The 16,459-nt window shown below is 41.9% G+C and overlaps 1 protein-coding gene across 6 annotated transcripts in view; it reads left to right on the top strand.

Moving 5' to 3' along the window:
* nav3 (neuron navigator 3) overlaps positions 1–16,459 on the top strand; it is a 221,515-nt gene that overhangs the window by 153,851 nt on the left and 51,205 nt on the right. The window lies entirely within an intron of this gene.

Raw genomic sequence — 16,459 nt, forward strand, 5'->3', positions numbered from 1 at the left:
GCTTTCAGCCTGCGACAGATGATACGGAGCAAACATACAGTATCTGCTTTACACCATACATGTCTGATTTGCACATAAAAACAAAGTAAAAAGTAGGAAGTAAGTTCATGTCCTTCCGAGGTGATAGTAAGGTCACCACACTGCAGGGACATCCTGGACTAAATGAAGTGAAAAGAAGAGACGTGCTATCGATTTAAAGCTGTCAAGCTAAGATTGTGATGACAGGCCTTCAGAGAGGCTGCTGGGAATCGACTGATGCAGTGACATATCCCAGCGTCGCACCTCCCAACTTCTGCCAAGATTTTAATGAGTGGCTGTGGCTAATGTTTCGAGGAGTGGGATGCTTGAAAAGCAATCAGATATGGCTCCTTAAGAACTAGTTGGCTTTTGTTCTAATGCTTTAAATTAGTAAAGGGCTGATAAAGACTTTAGTTTAAGGATCCTATTCAAGGTTCCAATGTGCTAATTGTGCAGGGTGAAGTACGACTTGCAGACATGCTGGGGATGTTTTGCTTCCTGCTGAATCGATCTTTGTTTGTGCTACCAGTTGATATAATCCAATTGTTTCACAGCCCAGACCATCCTTCTGTTTCTGGCGTACGTGCTCCTTCTCACAACTATGGTTGTCACAACAGTCAGTCGAGCCAGTCAGCCGGGGGCGAGTCCAATCATGAATCGGCCGAGCGTCAAAACATGCTAGACCTGGCCGGAGGTTCAGAATAGGCGATTAACCTGCCCCCTGTCAGCCTCACACAGATCAGCCTGTCAGACGTTGACACTCAAAGGGATGGACAGGATAAGAATAAGTATGAACCCTGTTTCTTCCATTTGCCGTGGTATTTTCACCCCGCATGTGTTTAATCTCTGCATTTGAATATTGTGCCTAAAGTGTCCCTCACCTTGCTTTGACATCAATCCAAAAAATTGCAGCTTTTCTCAGCTTCAGTCTGTGTTAGCACTTTGGGCCTCAGGGGCGATGAGGAAATATTGATGCCTGCTTTTCGTAAAGATGCCTGCAGGCAACAGACTCAACAATGATCTCTGGAACCCTGTTTTCTTTCCTTCCTTCCTCCATTTTCCCTTACAAAACTATATGAATGGCCACGCACACAACAGTACACATGCCTTTAATGCTTCCCGCTGCCTCCCTCTGACGTGTGATTGTCAGAAGCTGAGCTGTCACTTCCCACTGACACACGACAAAGTTCAGTGGCGGAAATTTATTTCTGAAGTGATTGCTCCCTGGGCTTCACACCTCAGCCCAGCTTTAGCTCCCTCCGTAGGACAGGATCTGCCTTCCATGATTGGTTCCTTCTTCATCCCAAAGCATTCGTCTTCTTTTCCACATAACCCCACCGGCTTTAAGTGAAATGAGTAGCGGATAAGGCCCAAGTTCAAACAACCGCTGTTTGCTGACTTTGAAGAACTTTTTGTCTCCTCAAATGCACATGGTGCCGTTCTAGGAATGACAAACACCAGGAAAGCATTTATTCTTAGACTGTTAGTGAATTAAATATACATTGTGTAGTTTCTCCTGACCCTGCAACATTTAGCTAATGGTCTGTAAACCAACCAGATAAAGAGATAAAATGTTAGTGTGCAGTAAGCATTTGACTAAAGGGGGAAAACCGTATCTTCAATTGGTGACATTCAGGAGTGATTTTCTGATAAAAATTGTAGTTATATATGATATTTTTTCTCATTATCAAATTCATCATTTCAATTTAAATGTTCTTTAATGCCTTTTTAGCAGTCTTCAGAGAAGGAATATGAACTTCTTGCACTCAGTTGTGGATTATCAGAGATTTTCAGAGTTTCAGACATTTTTTTTATTGAAGGAAAAAGCTCAAAACTCAAACCTCAACCACAACCCAACGGTCTTGTGGCTACACTGCATTCTGGGGCTGGGTTCACAAAGACAGACTTTGACTGTGTCTTAGATCTAACAACTGTAATAGATAGATGTCTAAATTCATCCATTGCACAAAGCTGCCTAGTTCTTGACTATCTTAAGTAGGACTAATTTGCCATGAATTCTGGATGAATTAAGACTTTTTCTTAAACTAAAGCACATGTCTGAGTGAGCCACAGCGTCAAACCGCTGAGCCCTGTTCACTCCAGCAGAAAATTATCATCTTCTGGAAAAATTCAACAGCTACACTGACATTTTACTGGCAAGATTCAGTGAACAAAGTAACAGAAAACTTCCAGTAGCCTAAAAAGACCTGGATCAGAGCTGGGATGCTGTTGCTTGTTAATGTGGCAGAGCTCAGTACTAAAGCTAACTTGTCAGTCAGGCTCAGGATGGTTTGTTCGATGGCCTTACTGTTATGTGATATATTTCCAATGTGTTACTTATCTCTCTAAAACCTCTTTTCCTTTGCATTGATCGCTCCACAACATTGTAAGGAAACCACAAATCATGAGCTATGTTTTCCTCTTTTTGCCATTTGGTGCCACTGGTCAGCACTCGTTACTGATTGTTACCATGGAAACATGGCTCTTAGTTAGGCTTATTGTGGAGTGGCTAACGTTTTGGGCTTTAAAATAAGTTATTTTTGTGGAACTTTCTAACTTGTATCAGTCTATATCCACAACGTTCCACTTCCGGGATTGCTCTGTTGCCGCTGGCAATTCTGCTGGATGTCCCTCTTTTCAGCCGGATCCATTACCTTCCTCTTTTTTTGTGTTGGCATTCTAAACTCCGGTGGATTTCTGAGGACTATGGTTAACTGCTCCTCAGATCTCTGCAGGGTAAATCCAGACAGCTAGCTAGACTATCTGTCCAATCTGAGTTTTCTGTTGCACGACTAAAACAACCTTTAAAACGTACTTGTTCCACCAAAACAAGTTCCTTCCTGAGGATATTTTGCAGAGGCTCCGTGCGGAGCTTAGCACCACCCAAGACGATTGTGATTGGTTTTAAAGAAATGCCAATAAACCAGAGCACGTTTTTTCTCCCATCCCAGAATGCTGTGGGGACTAGCCAGACCTTCCTCCGCAGTGCCGTGGAGGAAGGATTGGCAATGCGAGACTAGACTTGTATTAGACTGATCTAAGAGCAAAATTCAACTAACACTACAGAGAAGTCTAAAATATATCTTTTTGAAACCACAAAATAGGACAAAGGACAAAAAAGGTCTTTGCGGTCTTCTTCTACAATATGTATATTTGATGAACTTGAAGAAATGTCCACAAAGAATCTTTTCAAAACCAGAATCTAAGAAGAATAATGAATTGAAATATGTTCTGCAGACATACATGCAAGTGTTTTCAGAAAGTCTAGTTTGCTGTTTTGCTTCAGGATACAAGGCAGGATTTTCAGCTGTTGGATATGAATTGTAGTTTAGGACAAATTATTTGTAACTTTTATTATACAGCAGAACTGTATACTTGTTTTTTTATCAGTAAAGGCAAGAATTGTTGTGCATTAACATGCCCCCCCTTAGGAATAAGCAGTAGTTGGGAAGATACACATGTCCCTTCACTCCTTAGTTCTCCCGGCACACTGGCAGTAGTAGAGTAGAGTTTCCAGGGAGGCAGAGAATGGGAGCGGCTCTGTGTACATACACTGATCTCCCATATGGCTCATTATGCTTCACGCTTTTCTCCGTCCATAACAACTCCCCTGGCTGCCACCCATGGCAGCTTTATCCCAAACCAACAGAGCCTCTGAGGAAATCCATCTAAATGATTCATCAGATGGAGACTCACGGCCAGCAGGTGACTGAGACCATCTGGGGCTAGAACAGTGTGGGCTTATGCCTGCTGCAGTAAACCTTACATGAGATGTGCGCTTGATGTGACTATAAGTGTTGAGATATCTGATATCTAGTTCTGGATCAGATCAGCTATGTGGGTGTCCATGTTACTTGGAAAAAGTTCCTGCTGTACAGGAAGTAGGGATGTCATGATTTTGATTTTAAAATCGAAAATCAGATGCAGGATCAGCCATTTCCCCAGTATTTTTTGCTCTCTCCACCCTGCCCTACTTGCGCATGTCCAAATAATCAAATAACTGACACAGCGTAGCTTACCGGCTGGTAACGTGCAGTTAAAGACACAGGGTAACATTAGCTTTTCAGTAGCCTGCAGCTTGACTATTCCAGACACCATGGCCACTGCCAGTCGAAGATGACGGAGAAACAACAGAAACTCCTCCTGCTTCCCTGAAGTCACCGGTGTGGTAACATTTGGCCTCCCCCGGGAGTGAGATAAGCAAACAAACAACATGGTAAAGCACGTGGGCGCCGACGGGACTCCGTGCTGCCTTCAGGTACATGTTGTTAAACTAAAGGTGCATTCATGAAAACTCAAACTGTTGTTGCAAAGTACCCTTCTGCTTCATTACCGTCACTGTTGAAAAAAAAATGTGTTTAAATTGAAAACTGAATGGAACCATGACCTTAAAATCGAAAATCTAATTGAATCATGGATTTAAAGAATCGTGACACCCCTAACAGGAAGTGATGCATTATGTTTCTGGAGGTGGTATTCTTGGAAGGTCGAGAAAACAGATGAGCAGTTATAATAGATTTGGGTGTCTTCTTAATCATCACTGTGTGGACAGAGACTGCTTTTTACCATCAGTTTTCATGAAACTAAGCGTGACAAGATACAGAAGGAAGTACAGTGTCAAAAATACAGTTACTTTTGGCTGTGTTTTTCTTTTTCCTTTATGCTAAGAATGCAGTAAACATTCCTGAAACTGAGCATCTGCCCCAGAGCAGCTGAACAACAAAAGCTCAGGTCTCTCCTCTGATCAGTCTTTTTTTAAAAACAATGCTGAATTCAGCCAGCTAAAAGCTCCTCTCTAAAAATACCCTACTCTCATGCAACATAGATGAGAGCAATGCTCGTGGCTTTACTGTCAAGAAAAGACGCCAGAGGAGAGTGTCTTGACACCGACAGGCTTCCCGTTCTCAGCAGAGACATGAATAAGTAACCGGGCCTCGCTTTTTGCATTCTGGTGTTGTGTGTGTGTGTGGGGTGGGGTGGGGGGGTGCGCGCACTATCTCTCTCTCTCTCTCTCGCTCACGCTCTTGTTTGAGGCCTGGACTATGGCAGCTGGCTGTGTGTTTTTTGTTTAGTTTTTTTGTTTGAAGCTTTGGGGGATTGGAGACCAGTTTGTGTGTGTATGTGTGTTGTGGTTGTGTTGCCCATGCTTGACAAAAAGAGAGCTTGTTTGTGTACTTGTCTTGGACTACATTTTAAGTGTGTGTGTGTGTGTGTAGATTTCTGCATGTGTGTGTGCTGCTGAGCAACAGGATCCCGGCTGTCACTCTGCAGAGCAGTGACAATCGCGGTGAAGCCGCACGGCTCTCCAGTGCTGCCGTAAGCAGCAAGGAGATTTGGAGGAGAAGGTTTTTTTTGCCATCACTGACAAAGCCGGTCGTTATATAAGTTTCTGTGTAGATCGTCTCTGCCAGGGCCGCCACTTAGGAAGAAAATATCTGCACCTGAAAGTGCAGCATGTCTACATTTCTGCTTTCTAGCTTTCTAAAGTTTTCTGGCACTCGTCAGTCTCTCTCTGTCTTTCAGACATTTGTCTTTCTTCAGTCTTCCGACCTTAACGAAGAGCACGCAGACTAAACTTAGCAAACTGTGACGGTAGATGAAAGAAGTTTTATCGCCGGTTTGAGTACCCAGCTGTGTCTGGCTCATGTGTGTGTTCATGCAAATGTGTGTCCTCACTTGTGCAGGTGGTTGCATACAGATGCATCTTATCTCAAAAACAGGCAATTTACGGCCCACACAAACACGTACTAATTAACATCTATTCAGTCAGAGTAGCTCAAGGGAAAGTTTCCATTTTTTTGGAAGCTAAGTTTTCCTCTCATTTCTTATTCTCTGGCATTGATTAAACAGCGTCTTCCATTCTGGATGATCCTCATTATTTATCATTAATCTAAATAAGTCTCTTCATTTCCTCCAGGGTAAGCTTGATATATCATAAATTACTGTACTCACTGAATTAATAAGTGAAGTCAAGTAGTTACAGAATGAGCAGTGATGAAATAAAAAGACGTCCTGCCCTACTTCATTTATTCTGAATGTAGAGTGAATGTTTTGAGGCCAACAAACCCTGTCAAACTCAAATGAATGAAGTTATTCAGTGTTTTCCCCAGGTTTGTGGAAGACTTAGGTGCAAGTATTTGGCGGTTGGTTTAAGGGTTCTCCCTCAAAAAAGAAAATGTTATGTTTTTCAATGAAAGAAAATGCTATTTCACACCATTTTGGACCATTAATATTAGAGGTGTGACGAGATCTCCTCACACGAGATCTCGCGAGGTTAAAATGTGACAAGACTTGAAGAAGTGCAGAGCAGCCACCAGTAGACGGAGTCTGACCTGGTTGGTCTTATAATACATCTGGCTTTGAAGATGAGTCTGGCTTGGACCTCTAAATTAGCATAGAAGATCCCCTGTCGGGGCGCCTGGGTAGCTCACCTGGTAGAGCGTGCGCCCCATGTACAGAGGCTTGGTCCTCGCTGCAGCGGCCGCTGGTTTGACTCCGGCCTGCGACCCTTTGCTGCATGTCATTCCCCCTCTCTCTCCCCTTTCAAGTCTAAGCTGTCCTGTCAAATAAAGGCCTAAAAATGCAAAAAAACAAATTATCAAAAAAATAATTGTTCGCCAAAGTTGACTCTGAGTTCACTTTTGCAGAGCGGTAGCAGAGTTGCAATAGTAAAAAGATGCCGGTCAAACTCAGAGTTAGAACGTTAGAGGGTACGGCCGCTCTCTCTCTCTCTCTCTCTCTCTCTCTCTCTCTCTCTCTCTCTCACACATTGATTTTACATTAATTTGGCTTAGATAGTGCCCATAACGGCTTGGGTGCTGCACCTGAGCCTTATAATGGTCTAACAGGAAAAACCCTGTTATATTTTCCCGCTCCGCGCCTCAAATGTCCACAGGTGCTGTTTCACTGGCTAAACATGAGCCTTCCAGTTTAGCTATCTGAATTCAGCCTTAGATGAATGGACATCTTTGTCCATATTTTTACACAACCTCAGTTTTTCTTTGTGAAAACATCCTCTTTTGTATTTGTAATGTGCATGCTTTATTAGCATCCTAATTATTCCCCTAAATGCACTATCTTTTTAACAAACTGACACTTTCAACCAACACTTGACATACTGTATATGAGATATCAATGCTGTGCTGTTAGTATATTCTGTTATGGCAGCTTGTCCTTCTCTGAGCCTCTCAGCATGATGATCTTTGGGCCATATGCCCCTGTGTCTGTCTGTCAGGGGCAGGTTATTCATCTGCTCAGACTGCGAGGTGAAAGGCAGCATGGCCCTCATTGTGTTAGCGGAAGATCATAACCCCATTAATTTTGAGATATTATCACAAAAACTGCAGATAAATGACACCATATTTTAGAAATCTGTAGCCTCTGGCAGCCTTTTTATTATATTTTACAGTGCAAGCCAACTGAAAAGAACTGCTGTAACTAACAAAAAAGCTACAAGCTACTTCCAGCACCAATGCGTTCATTTGGATTTTTCAATTTCACATTTTAAACACAATTTAGAACTTAGTCATTGGTTAAAAAAATCTATTGACATATTGGGAAATTCGCTAATGTGCTTTCTTCCCGAGACTTAGATGAGAATATTGATAACATTCATAGTAGTACGCTAACATGAAGCTACTGCGAGCAGCCAGTTACCTTAGCTTAGCATAGGACAGAAAACAGCTAACCTGATTATGTCCAAGGTTAAAAAAGAATCTGCCTACCAACACCTTTAAACCTCCTTAATAAACAAACAAGTTGTTAATTTGTGAGTTCCATGGTGCTTTTAGTTGAATTTAGTTATATTGTGCCAGGCTAGCTGTTTGCAATCTTTGTGCTAAGCTAAGCTAAACTAACAGGCTGTTGTCTCCAGCATCATATTTAAGGGAAAGACATGACATGATTCTTTGTTAGTTTTCACCTTACTAACGCATTAATGTCCATATGTATATTAGCATACTAATACGCAGTCTGATAAACCGCTGAGTTCTTTATGAGGAACCAGCAGCCACTGTTTAATAATAATTCACAAGATATTAAAATATAGAAGAGATTCAACTTGATTAAAGACGTTCACGATGCAGAAAGGTTCATGACGGCAGCAGACACGCTGGGGATGTCCCAGCCTACGTCCCATAGGTGATCGAACCCCCTGGACTCATCAGGTTGGACCCGGGGGTGACGAGGCTGAAGGCGTAATGCTGGGTGAGGTCAGACCGGCCGGTGGATCTTTCGGATTGATGACAGGTCCCATATGGTCACGTTCTAGATCAGCTCACACAGGTCGTTCCTGCCTCAATATTTGCCATATGCCTTTTTTTTAATGAATGTTAAGGGACTGTATGAAAATGATTAGGCTGGACACTCTCCCAGTTTTCTGACCTTCCTTCTCCCACTGGTGATTTGTCATACATCCTTAGCTTTAACTGTTGTTGTTTTTTACAGAACAGAGGAACAATGCAATTATTAAGAACCCTTTCAGAAGCTTTGGACATCCTCCTGTTATGTCCACAGTTCAGGGACCAGTCAGGAACCTTTACTGCATGCTCCCTTCTCTATCTCTGTGTTTCTTGTCATTTTAATGCATTACGCGATCTGTTAATGGAAAGTCACCCAGCTCTTCAGAGGTCTGACTGTATGTGATTTTTGGGAAACGGTGATGCCATAATGATGACTCACCTTAAAGTGACACAAAGGTGAAATAATAGGGTAATAAGCCATTTATATCGTTACCTTATTATTATTATTATTATTATTATTACTTAGTGCATAATGCATTGAAGTGTTGAAGAGTTCACGCATAAAGAATGTACAACCCCCCATGTGAATTCATTGCCCAGGCCATTCAGTCATACTGTTGACAGGCTTGACATTTAGGAGATTTCTACCTGGAATTATATATTTTGAGTGTAAGGTTCATATTTGGGTGCCCCTAAATGCCTAAAACTCCACATGTAAATACAGTGTGTCAAACTGTTGTACCTCAAAGCTACATTAGAATGTAAGAGAACAAGAAGGTGACCCGTGGAACTTAACTGTGCAGTGATGTGGTGCTGTATTAGAAAGAAAGCGATTACCTCCATTACCCGCAATGGTTCCAATATATGTCGAGCCTCAACGCTTTGGTGATTTCAAATTTTTAATCAAATAAGTTTGTCTGGTTAAAAGGCCAGAGTGTTTACAGAGGAGAGAGCTGCAGCTCGTTTGACTGTTGATGCAGAGCTTGTGCCCCGGAGACTTTATTTGGATTAGGAATTAATTCACAAGATTGAATTGTCTCCATGCTTTATGAGTCATAGTGTGTTCTTTGTGATGCAGTTGGAAACAAGTTGTGATAAAAAGAACCATAAAATGAAAGCATCACATTTAGCTCTTGTTATCATTTCCTGAACGATGGTGTGTTGTAGGCAGTTTTCCCACATTGCAGAGATGGGGACTCGAGTCTGAGACTCGGACTCGAGTCGCACTTAAGTCGCACAAACAGCTGACTTCAGACTTGACTCGGACTTGACCCAAAAGACTTCAAACTTGACTCGGAAACGAGCTTCGAGACTCGTCAACAACCTGTTTTCATGAAATTATTGCTTTTTAAATCAAAATGTATTCATGTATTTCTATTTTCTTTTATTGGCGCATATACGGGGAAACGTATGACGAGCTGTATGTCCCCTGCCCTTTGCCATAATGTGCAACGTAACGCATGCGCCTATGTGCGCGCACTCACATATCAAAAAATGCTTGCCAATGGCGACACCAAATCCTCCTGGAGTTGTGCCTTTTCTCATTAGTTTTGCTTTCAATAACGTGGTAAACAGTGGCAGTAAGCGAACAGCTACATGCAAAGTGTGTGGCACCAAGATAAATGATGCCAGATCAACAACGTCAAACTTCATCAGGCAGAGATCAAAACGCACCTAAATAGGTCAGTCACTCACACACTAATGTGAAAAGAGACGTTACATTTAGCATATATCGTCACAGGTAACAAGCTAACCATCGCAAAGTGTTGTGCTAATGCTGGGAACAGGCAAATTGTATCTTCTAGTTAGTGGTTGCTGAGGCTAAGAAATCCATGGCGCACAGGAGGCGGGACGCACGGATCCATCTCCCCAGGAACAAATGCTGTGTTGGGTGGGCAAACTCATGTGATGCGTAATTGATCCCGTGGATGATTTGTAGGCTATTAAGTGAACAAGGTGTACCTGGTCCACTAAACACTGGGCTGTCTTGACTGTCTTAATTCTGCACATATTTTCTGTTACTGTAGTCCTATTTACTATTTCATTATTTCATCCATGCGTGGCGCAGCGGATCCGTGCGCACTGTCACCTGCCGTGGAGACGCTGGCCTCACTAACCTCTCCTCCGCTGAGTCGGGTCTCCCTCACGCTGGACTCAGTTTCACTGAGCGTACTAACACTTAGAAAATAAATGGCATTACATCAGTGAGTTCATACTGCTTATTGTGCGTAATTTGGACTGACACTGAGATGCATGTTGTTCTGTAACTGGTGTGGCGCTGCCACTATTCTCTTGATTTCCACTTCAACATTAGACTTTTTTTTGAGTGAAAGAGATGTTACATTTAGCATATATCATCACAGGTAACAAGCTAACCATCGCAAAGTGTTGTGCTAATGCTGGGAACATGCAAATTATATCTTTATAGTTGTATCCATATGATGTGACAGACTTGGGTTAATATTTCGCCAAGTCTGAGGTCTAGAGGGATGTGTTAAGTAGACCCCATAAAGTTATCCTACAACTGATTTTGATACTGTACTGTCTGGATGGTAGCTACAGGACATGCTTTGAATTCATAAGATTTAACAATACAGTGTTAGGGACAGATCAGATGGCCAGAGACTTGAGACTTGACTTGGACTTGCCCCTGAAAGACTTGAGACATGACTTGGACTCGAGCTCAAAGACTTGAGACTTGACTTGGACTTGTGGCAAAAGACTTGAGACTTGACTTGAACTTGCCCCTCAAAGACTTGAGACTTGACTTGGACTTGCAAAAAATGACTTGTGAACATCTCTGCTACATTAGCATTTGAAATCATTCTCTATTTTCTTAGTATTTTCACCCAGCAGAAGTGACTTGGGATGGTCTTAAAAGTCTTTGGTGTAGAGACACTACAGTATCCCAATGTGGCTGTAGATAATGGGGTTCACAAAAGATGTGTCTGCAGTACTTCTGTCTGTATACAGTTTAATGCAAGATAGATTTTAGGATAAGTAGACTATGGGGGACTTCTATTGCAGCTGTATCAATTCATCAGGTTTTTCGTTAGGAAAATTTTCGCGGATGTGACTCCATTCCTCATCTGACATGCCTAATGAGTTTGTGAAGATAAGAATCGATGAAGCTCCTATCATTGCTAATTCACTTTAGTGCCATGGAGCCTGACTCTGTTGTGGATTATAAAAATGTAATCTTGTTAAATGACGAGTGTTGTGGCGTAATTATGGCAGTCGGACATTTATGAAGTCGCATAGAACCTATTGTTGCTTGTGTTGTTTGTTTTTTGATCAGTAGAAAGAAGACCTGTAATTATCCAAACAAAATATCAATAGAATCCATATCCAATACATACATTGTGTTTCTAACCTCATCTTCATCATTAATCCTAAAAGACTTGATCTGTTGGTGTCAAGTTTTAAGTGTCAGGACAGACATACAGTACAGTGTTTTCCCTAGGTTTGTGGAAGACTTAGGTGCACGTATTTGTGGTCCTCCCTCAAAAAATGTTTACGTTGTTAATAAAAAAAGTGCAATTTCACATCATTTTGGCTCAATATTATTACCATATCTGTGTCTAAAACGTTGAAAAAGCTAGAGCAGATAATAAATAAATAACACTTAAAAAGCTTAAAGACAAAAAATATGCTAAAGAAGCCCACTGGGGAACAACTACAATCATTAGATCTGAGAAAAGTAATTCAGTTCGTTTTGATGATTTTACATTCATTCGGCTTAAGTGCTCCCCAAAATGGCTTGGGTGCTGCATCTAAGCCTTATAATGGTAGGGAAAACCCTGCAGTACTCACTTAATTGTGGCAACTCTGTCAAGTCTGTTTCCCATAGAGAGACAGTCAGATGTTGGTTGTTCATCATTGATTGTGGACACAATCCAAGATCACTGGGGGTGGGATTCTAACCTCAGCTGAGGGGCTTGGGAGAGCTGCCATTGTGCCGCCACTGTCTAACAAAGTGTGATGTCATGATCCGAGAAAGATAAAGGAGTCCCTGTGCCAGAACAGTAGATGATGCGAGGTTTGCACATTACATCCTCCCAACAACCCATGATGACGTGTGCAAATCGCTTGTTTTGTCTAACCACAACCCAGAGATATTCAAGTTACTATCATAGAAAAGTAGAGAAAATCTGAGAAGCTGCATCCAGTGATTTAAAAAAAAATTATTTAAACAATTAATCCATTATCAAAATTGTTGCGACTACTCGTTTACTCGACCTCGGCTTCGTTTCGTTATAGTTGCGGCTCAAAATGACAACAGAAAGAAACAAGTTTGCCAATTTCGCATATCTCCGCTATTCAAATCAACTGTCATTTGTCTACCTGGACGTGATTTTTGTGTTAGTTTGACGTCACGGTGATTCGGTCTATAGACCAGTTGGTTGTTCCTGGTTTGAAGAAAATACAAATATGTTGTGTACAGTGCAGTGTATTTAAAAAACATGGTTAAGTGAGTGTATCTCCTTCCAGGCTAAGGAGGAGGTCAGTGGTTGAGCCGGCGGTGGGTTGCAAGCTCTTATGTAGACTGTTTGTTTGCACATTTGCCAGTAGTTTGTAATAGACTTGAACAAGCTCCTGCCGGGGTTGCATTAGCTCGCCATAAACCCCTCACTGCGCAGCGGCTAAAGATTTTGTTGTCGTCTTTGACTGCATTGCAGTAGGAAGCCTGGACTTTTTTAACCAGCCCAGCCAGGCAGCGCTGACATCCTGCTGTCTGTCACTGCCTGGCAACATACACATCTCCAGCCCCTTCCCGCCAAGGTCACTCTGTTCATTTCTTTGATCGAGTTGTGCCGAGCTAAATTGGATTCCAGTCGATTAAGTCTGATCACTTTTTTTTTCAATATGCAAAAGATGTTTTCTCTTCCTGTGACACGGTCTTAATAATGAAAACATCTTGTATTTAACCACACCCCTGCTTTGCTTATCTCTATCATCCTGTCCCATTTCACAGTAGTAAATTCAACCTGTATCCAGTTCATTTTCGCTCTTTCTTGAAAAAAAACAATTACACTTCCTGCATCAGAAACAAAGGTCTGTTTACAATATATAGAAGAATTTGCTGGTTATCATTAGCAGTGACCAGAAAACGATGAGGATGAGGCAGGATGGCTCATAATGTTTGTGATCTCTTGGAAGAGAATTCTTGCTCTCCGGGTGGCATTTACTGCCCTCTGACACCAGACTTCAGCAAATAAAGACTGGCCAGCACTATGTGACAGTAAGTTAGGGTGGCACTGATGTTAGTCTTCCTGGATAAATAAATACGAATGGACCAACTCCAGCAGCTCATGATCCTTTTCTTCTTGTTGTACTGCCCACCGTTATAGTGCTTGAGAGTCATGAATAATGTCCCAACACGAGGCTGTATGGACAGACTTTTTTGAGCATCTCACGTATTATGCATGAGATCACTTCCAGTCAGAGGCATTTGGCAAAGACAAGGCACAGTCGGCTCTCATCCTGCAAAGCCCTCCTTGATTTTGGCTGGATTCTGCGATGTCATCCTGCTTTAATTAACACTTGGTATCCCGCTGCTGACGACATGTCTGATTGCCTCTCCAAGGGCTGACAGGCCCATCCTTGTGGGGAGGGGAGACGAAGAGAGAGGAGGGGGAGCCAGCAGCAGCAGCAGCAGCACGGGGTGAAAGTGGAAGAGTGAGGTAGTCCTTTCTTCCTTTGTCTCTCGTTCCCATTTCCTCTCTGTCTCCCAGTCGTCTCACAGCTTCCAGCTTCTCTGCCAGGTAGGGGTTTTGCCTCCTGTGGTAGTAGGCACGGTAGGGACACAGACCAACGCAAAGGCAGCGTCCATCCCACTAGAGGTGAGTTGACAGCAAAGCCAGAAACTATTTTGCACACACACAACCTGTAAACAGCTGATTGATGCTTCTTTGTGCTGTGAGTTTGTGTGAGTTGAGTCGGACTGTCTCGTTTGTTCTGATAGGCTGGCTCTTTTTGCAGTCCATCGGAGTCAGGCAGAAAGTGAGCCTATCGCCGGCTTTGGCAGCCCACAGACAGGCAGGAGAAGAAGAGTAAAGTCATTTGCGAGGATGTCTTGGTGTTTTCTCATGTTTAATTGCAAGAGCTCAGGGGCATTAACTGGGATTATTGTACAGGCAAATGAGGATGAGTGCTTTCCATTTACATCACAGAGCCCTGCTCTATATGTCTGTGTGTGGGAGAGAGAGGAAATACTGTGCATTTCAAAGTTTGTGTGTGACAGATAGTTGTCATGGTGGTTGGAAAAGGACGTCTTTGTTGTGGCTTTTCTTCTGGGGGTTTTCTACTCTGAGCACTGTGTACACTTAGTGATTTATTGTGGTACCTGAAGCAAGCATCCAGAAAACACGACTTTGATTTTAGGCCTTTATCTGATTCATGAAATGCCTTTATGTATTTTAGACAAACTTACATGCAATTGAACAAGCTTTTTATTTTTTGTTTTGGACATTTTCTGCTTGTATTCTTTGACCATCTGTTGTGTTTTTTGTTATAATGCAGGATAGATTAAGGTCGATAGAATAGTATGAATGAACTCAAGTAGACTTCAGTTCCCACAGTATGAATACACAAGCAACCAATGGAAGTGCCAAGCTGCCCAGTAAACAAGTAAAAAGAATGGCATGAATTGATGATGAAGAGGTTTTCAGTCTCACGATTAATATTACATTCACAATGGAGGTATTTGGGTTGGCTTTTATTAGACCTTGGTATGAGCTTTAGTTCAGAGATAATATCTCTGTTGTAGATACAGCTTATTTGTTCATTTAAAGATGCTCAGCCCACTCTCTCAGCCTCCCATTTCCTGTCAATCAAGCAGCCGCAAAAACCTTGTTCCAGCTTTGAGAAAGAGTTGTTTCTTTGTACACAAATAATTTAAACTGTAGACAATCAAAGGATGAGGAAAAAGGGATTCATTCACAACGTGTTTTTTACTTTTAATTGCTCTTTTATATTTTATTTTTAATTCTATTAATATATTTATCCACAGGAGTTTTCAGCCAAAGAAACAGAAACAAAAACGTAAAAATGAATAAAATTTGAGTTAGGATTGATGATATATATTCTCCATTAAGTGTGAAACACAATCCATTCATGAATCCAAACTGGTCCCAGTGTGTTCAAATGCCATTACATGTGAGCGTTTTTTTCCTCTGTTTGGTTACGTAAGAGGTCCTCTGAGTACGCGTGGCATTCTCCCATCTGTAGACATCCCATCTTCACTTACTTAAACACTATTCCCCCCAAATATTTATCAACCCCCTCATCAAAATCTCATTAATGTCCATGATATAGTGTAATCAGCGATGTTATCCTTTGTTCATGCTGCTAATAGCATCTTCTCTTCTGGGCCGTTGAAAGAACAAGACCAAGTGTATTGAATATTGCATGAGATAATATTTGCATGGTTGAGTGGAGCCACAGCAGTGCGTTTATGGCATACTGCAACGCAGCAGGCAAAAATCAAGGATTTGCAATAGAATCTGCAAAGAAATAAAAAAGCATTTGAAAGAGTAAACATTCACTTGTGTGGTGAAGTTGCACCTTCCCACCCGCTGCCTTTGGCTGGAAAGCAGCTCTACTCAAGCTTTTTGGTGTTAAGTGCGAGCTTTTTCCCCAAAAGGTCTACAGTAGGGTTTGGAAAATCAGGTCATACCTTGTTATAGCACTAGTTACCATACACTTCCATATAACCCCTGCTATACACTGACTGATAAAAAGGTTGCACTATGTAGGGCATTACAATCTTAGGCTTTACAGCTGTGTTTGTCAAACGCGCAGAACTATCACAAGGGACATACAATGTGTTTTCAAATGGATTTTGAAAGAGACACTATGATTTGTTTGGCACTCATCTGCCCATTTTACTGCCTCTCTTATGAAAACGGGAGAGAAGGAAAATATTCTCCACAGCGGTCTCCTCTCAAGCATTCTGCTCAGTACATTGTTGCTCATTGTTAATTTATGATGTTATGACACAAAAGTCCGGCTCACCCGGTTAGGGTTATTGAGTTCGGCTGTGCATCTCTTCTACCCTGAGTTTTATATACATATTTTTTATTGTTTATAAATCGTACAGCTATAGTGCGTAGTTTCTGTCTTCCCAATGAGGAATTCTAAGTAATTGCTATAACTGTTGACGCGTCCACATGATACAAGCCTTACGTGATCGCGCATGG

This window comes from Sander vitreus, chromosome 23, assembly GCF_031162955.1.
Source record: "Sander vitreus isolate 19-12246 chromosome 23, sanVit1, whole genome shotgun sequence".
Classification (NCBI taxonomy): Eukaryota; Metazoa; Chordata; class Actinopteri; order Perciformes; family Percidae; genus Sander; species Sander vitreus.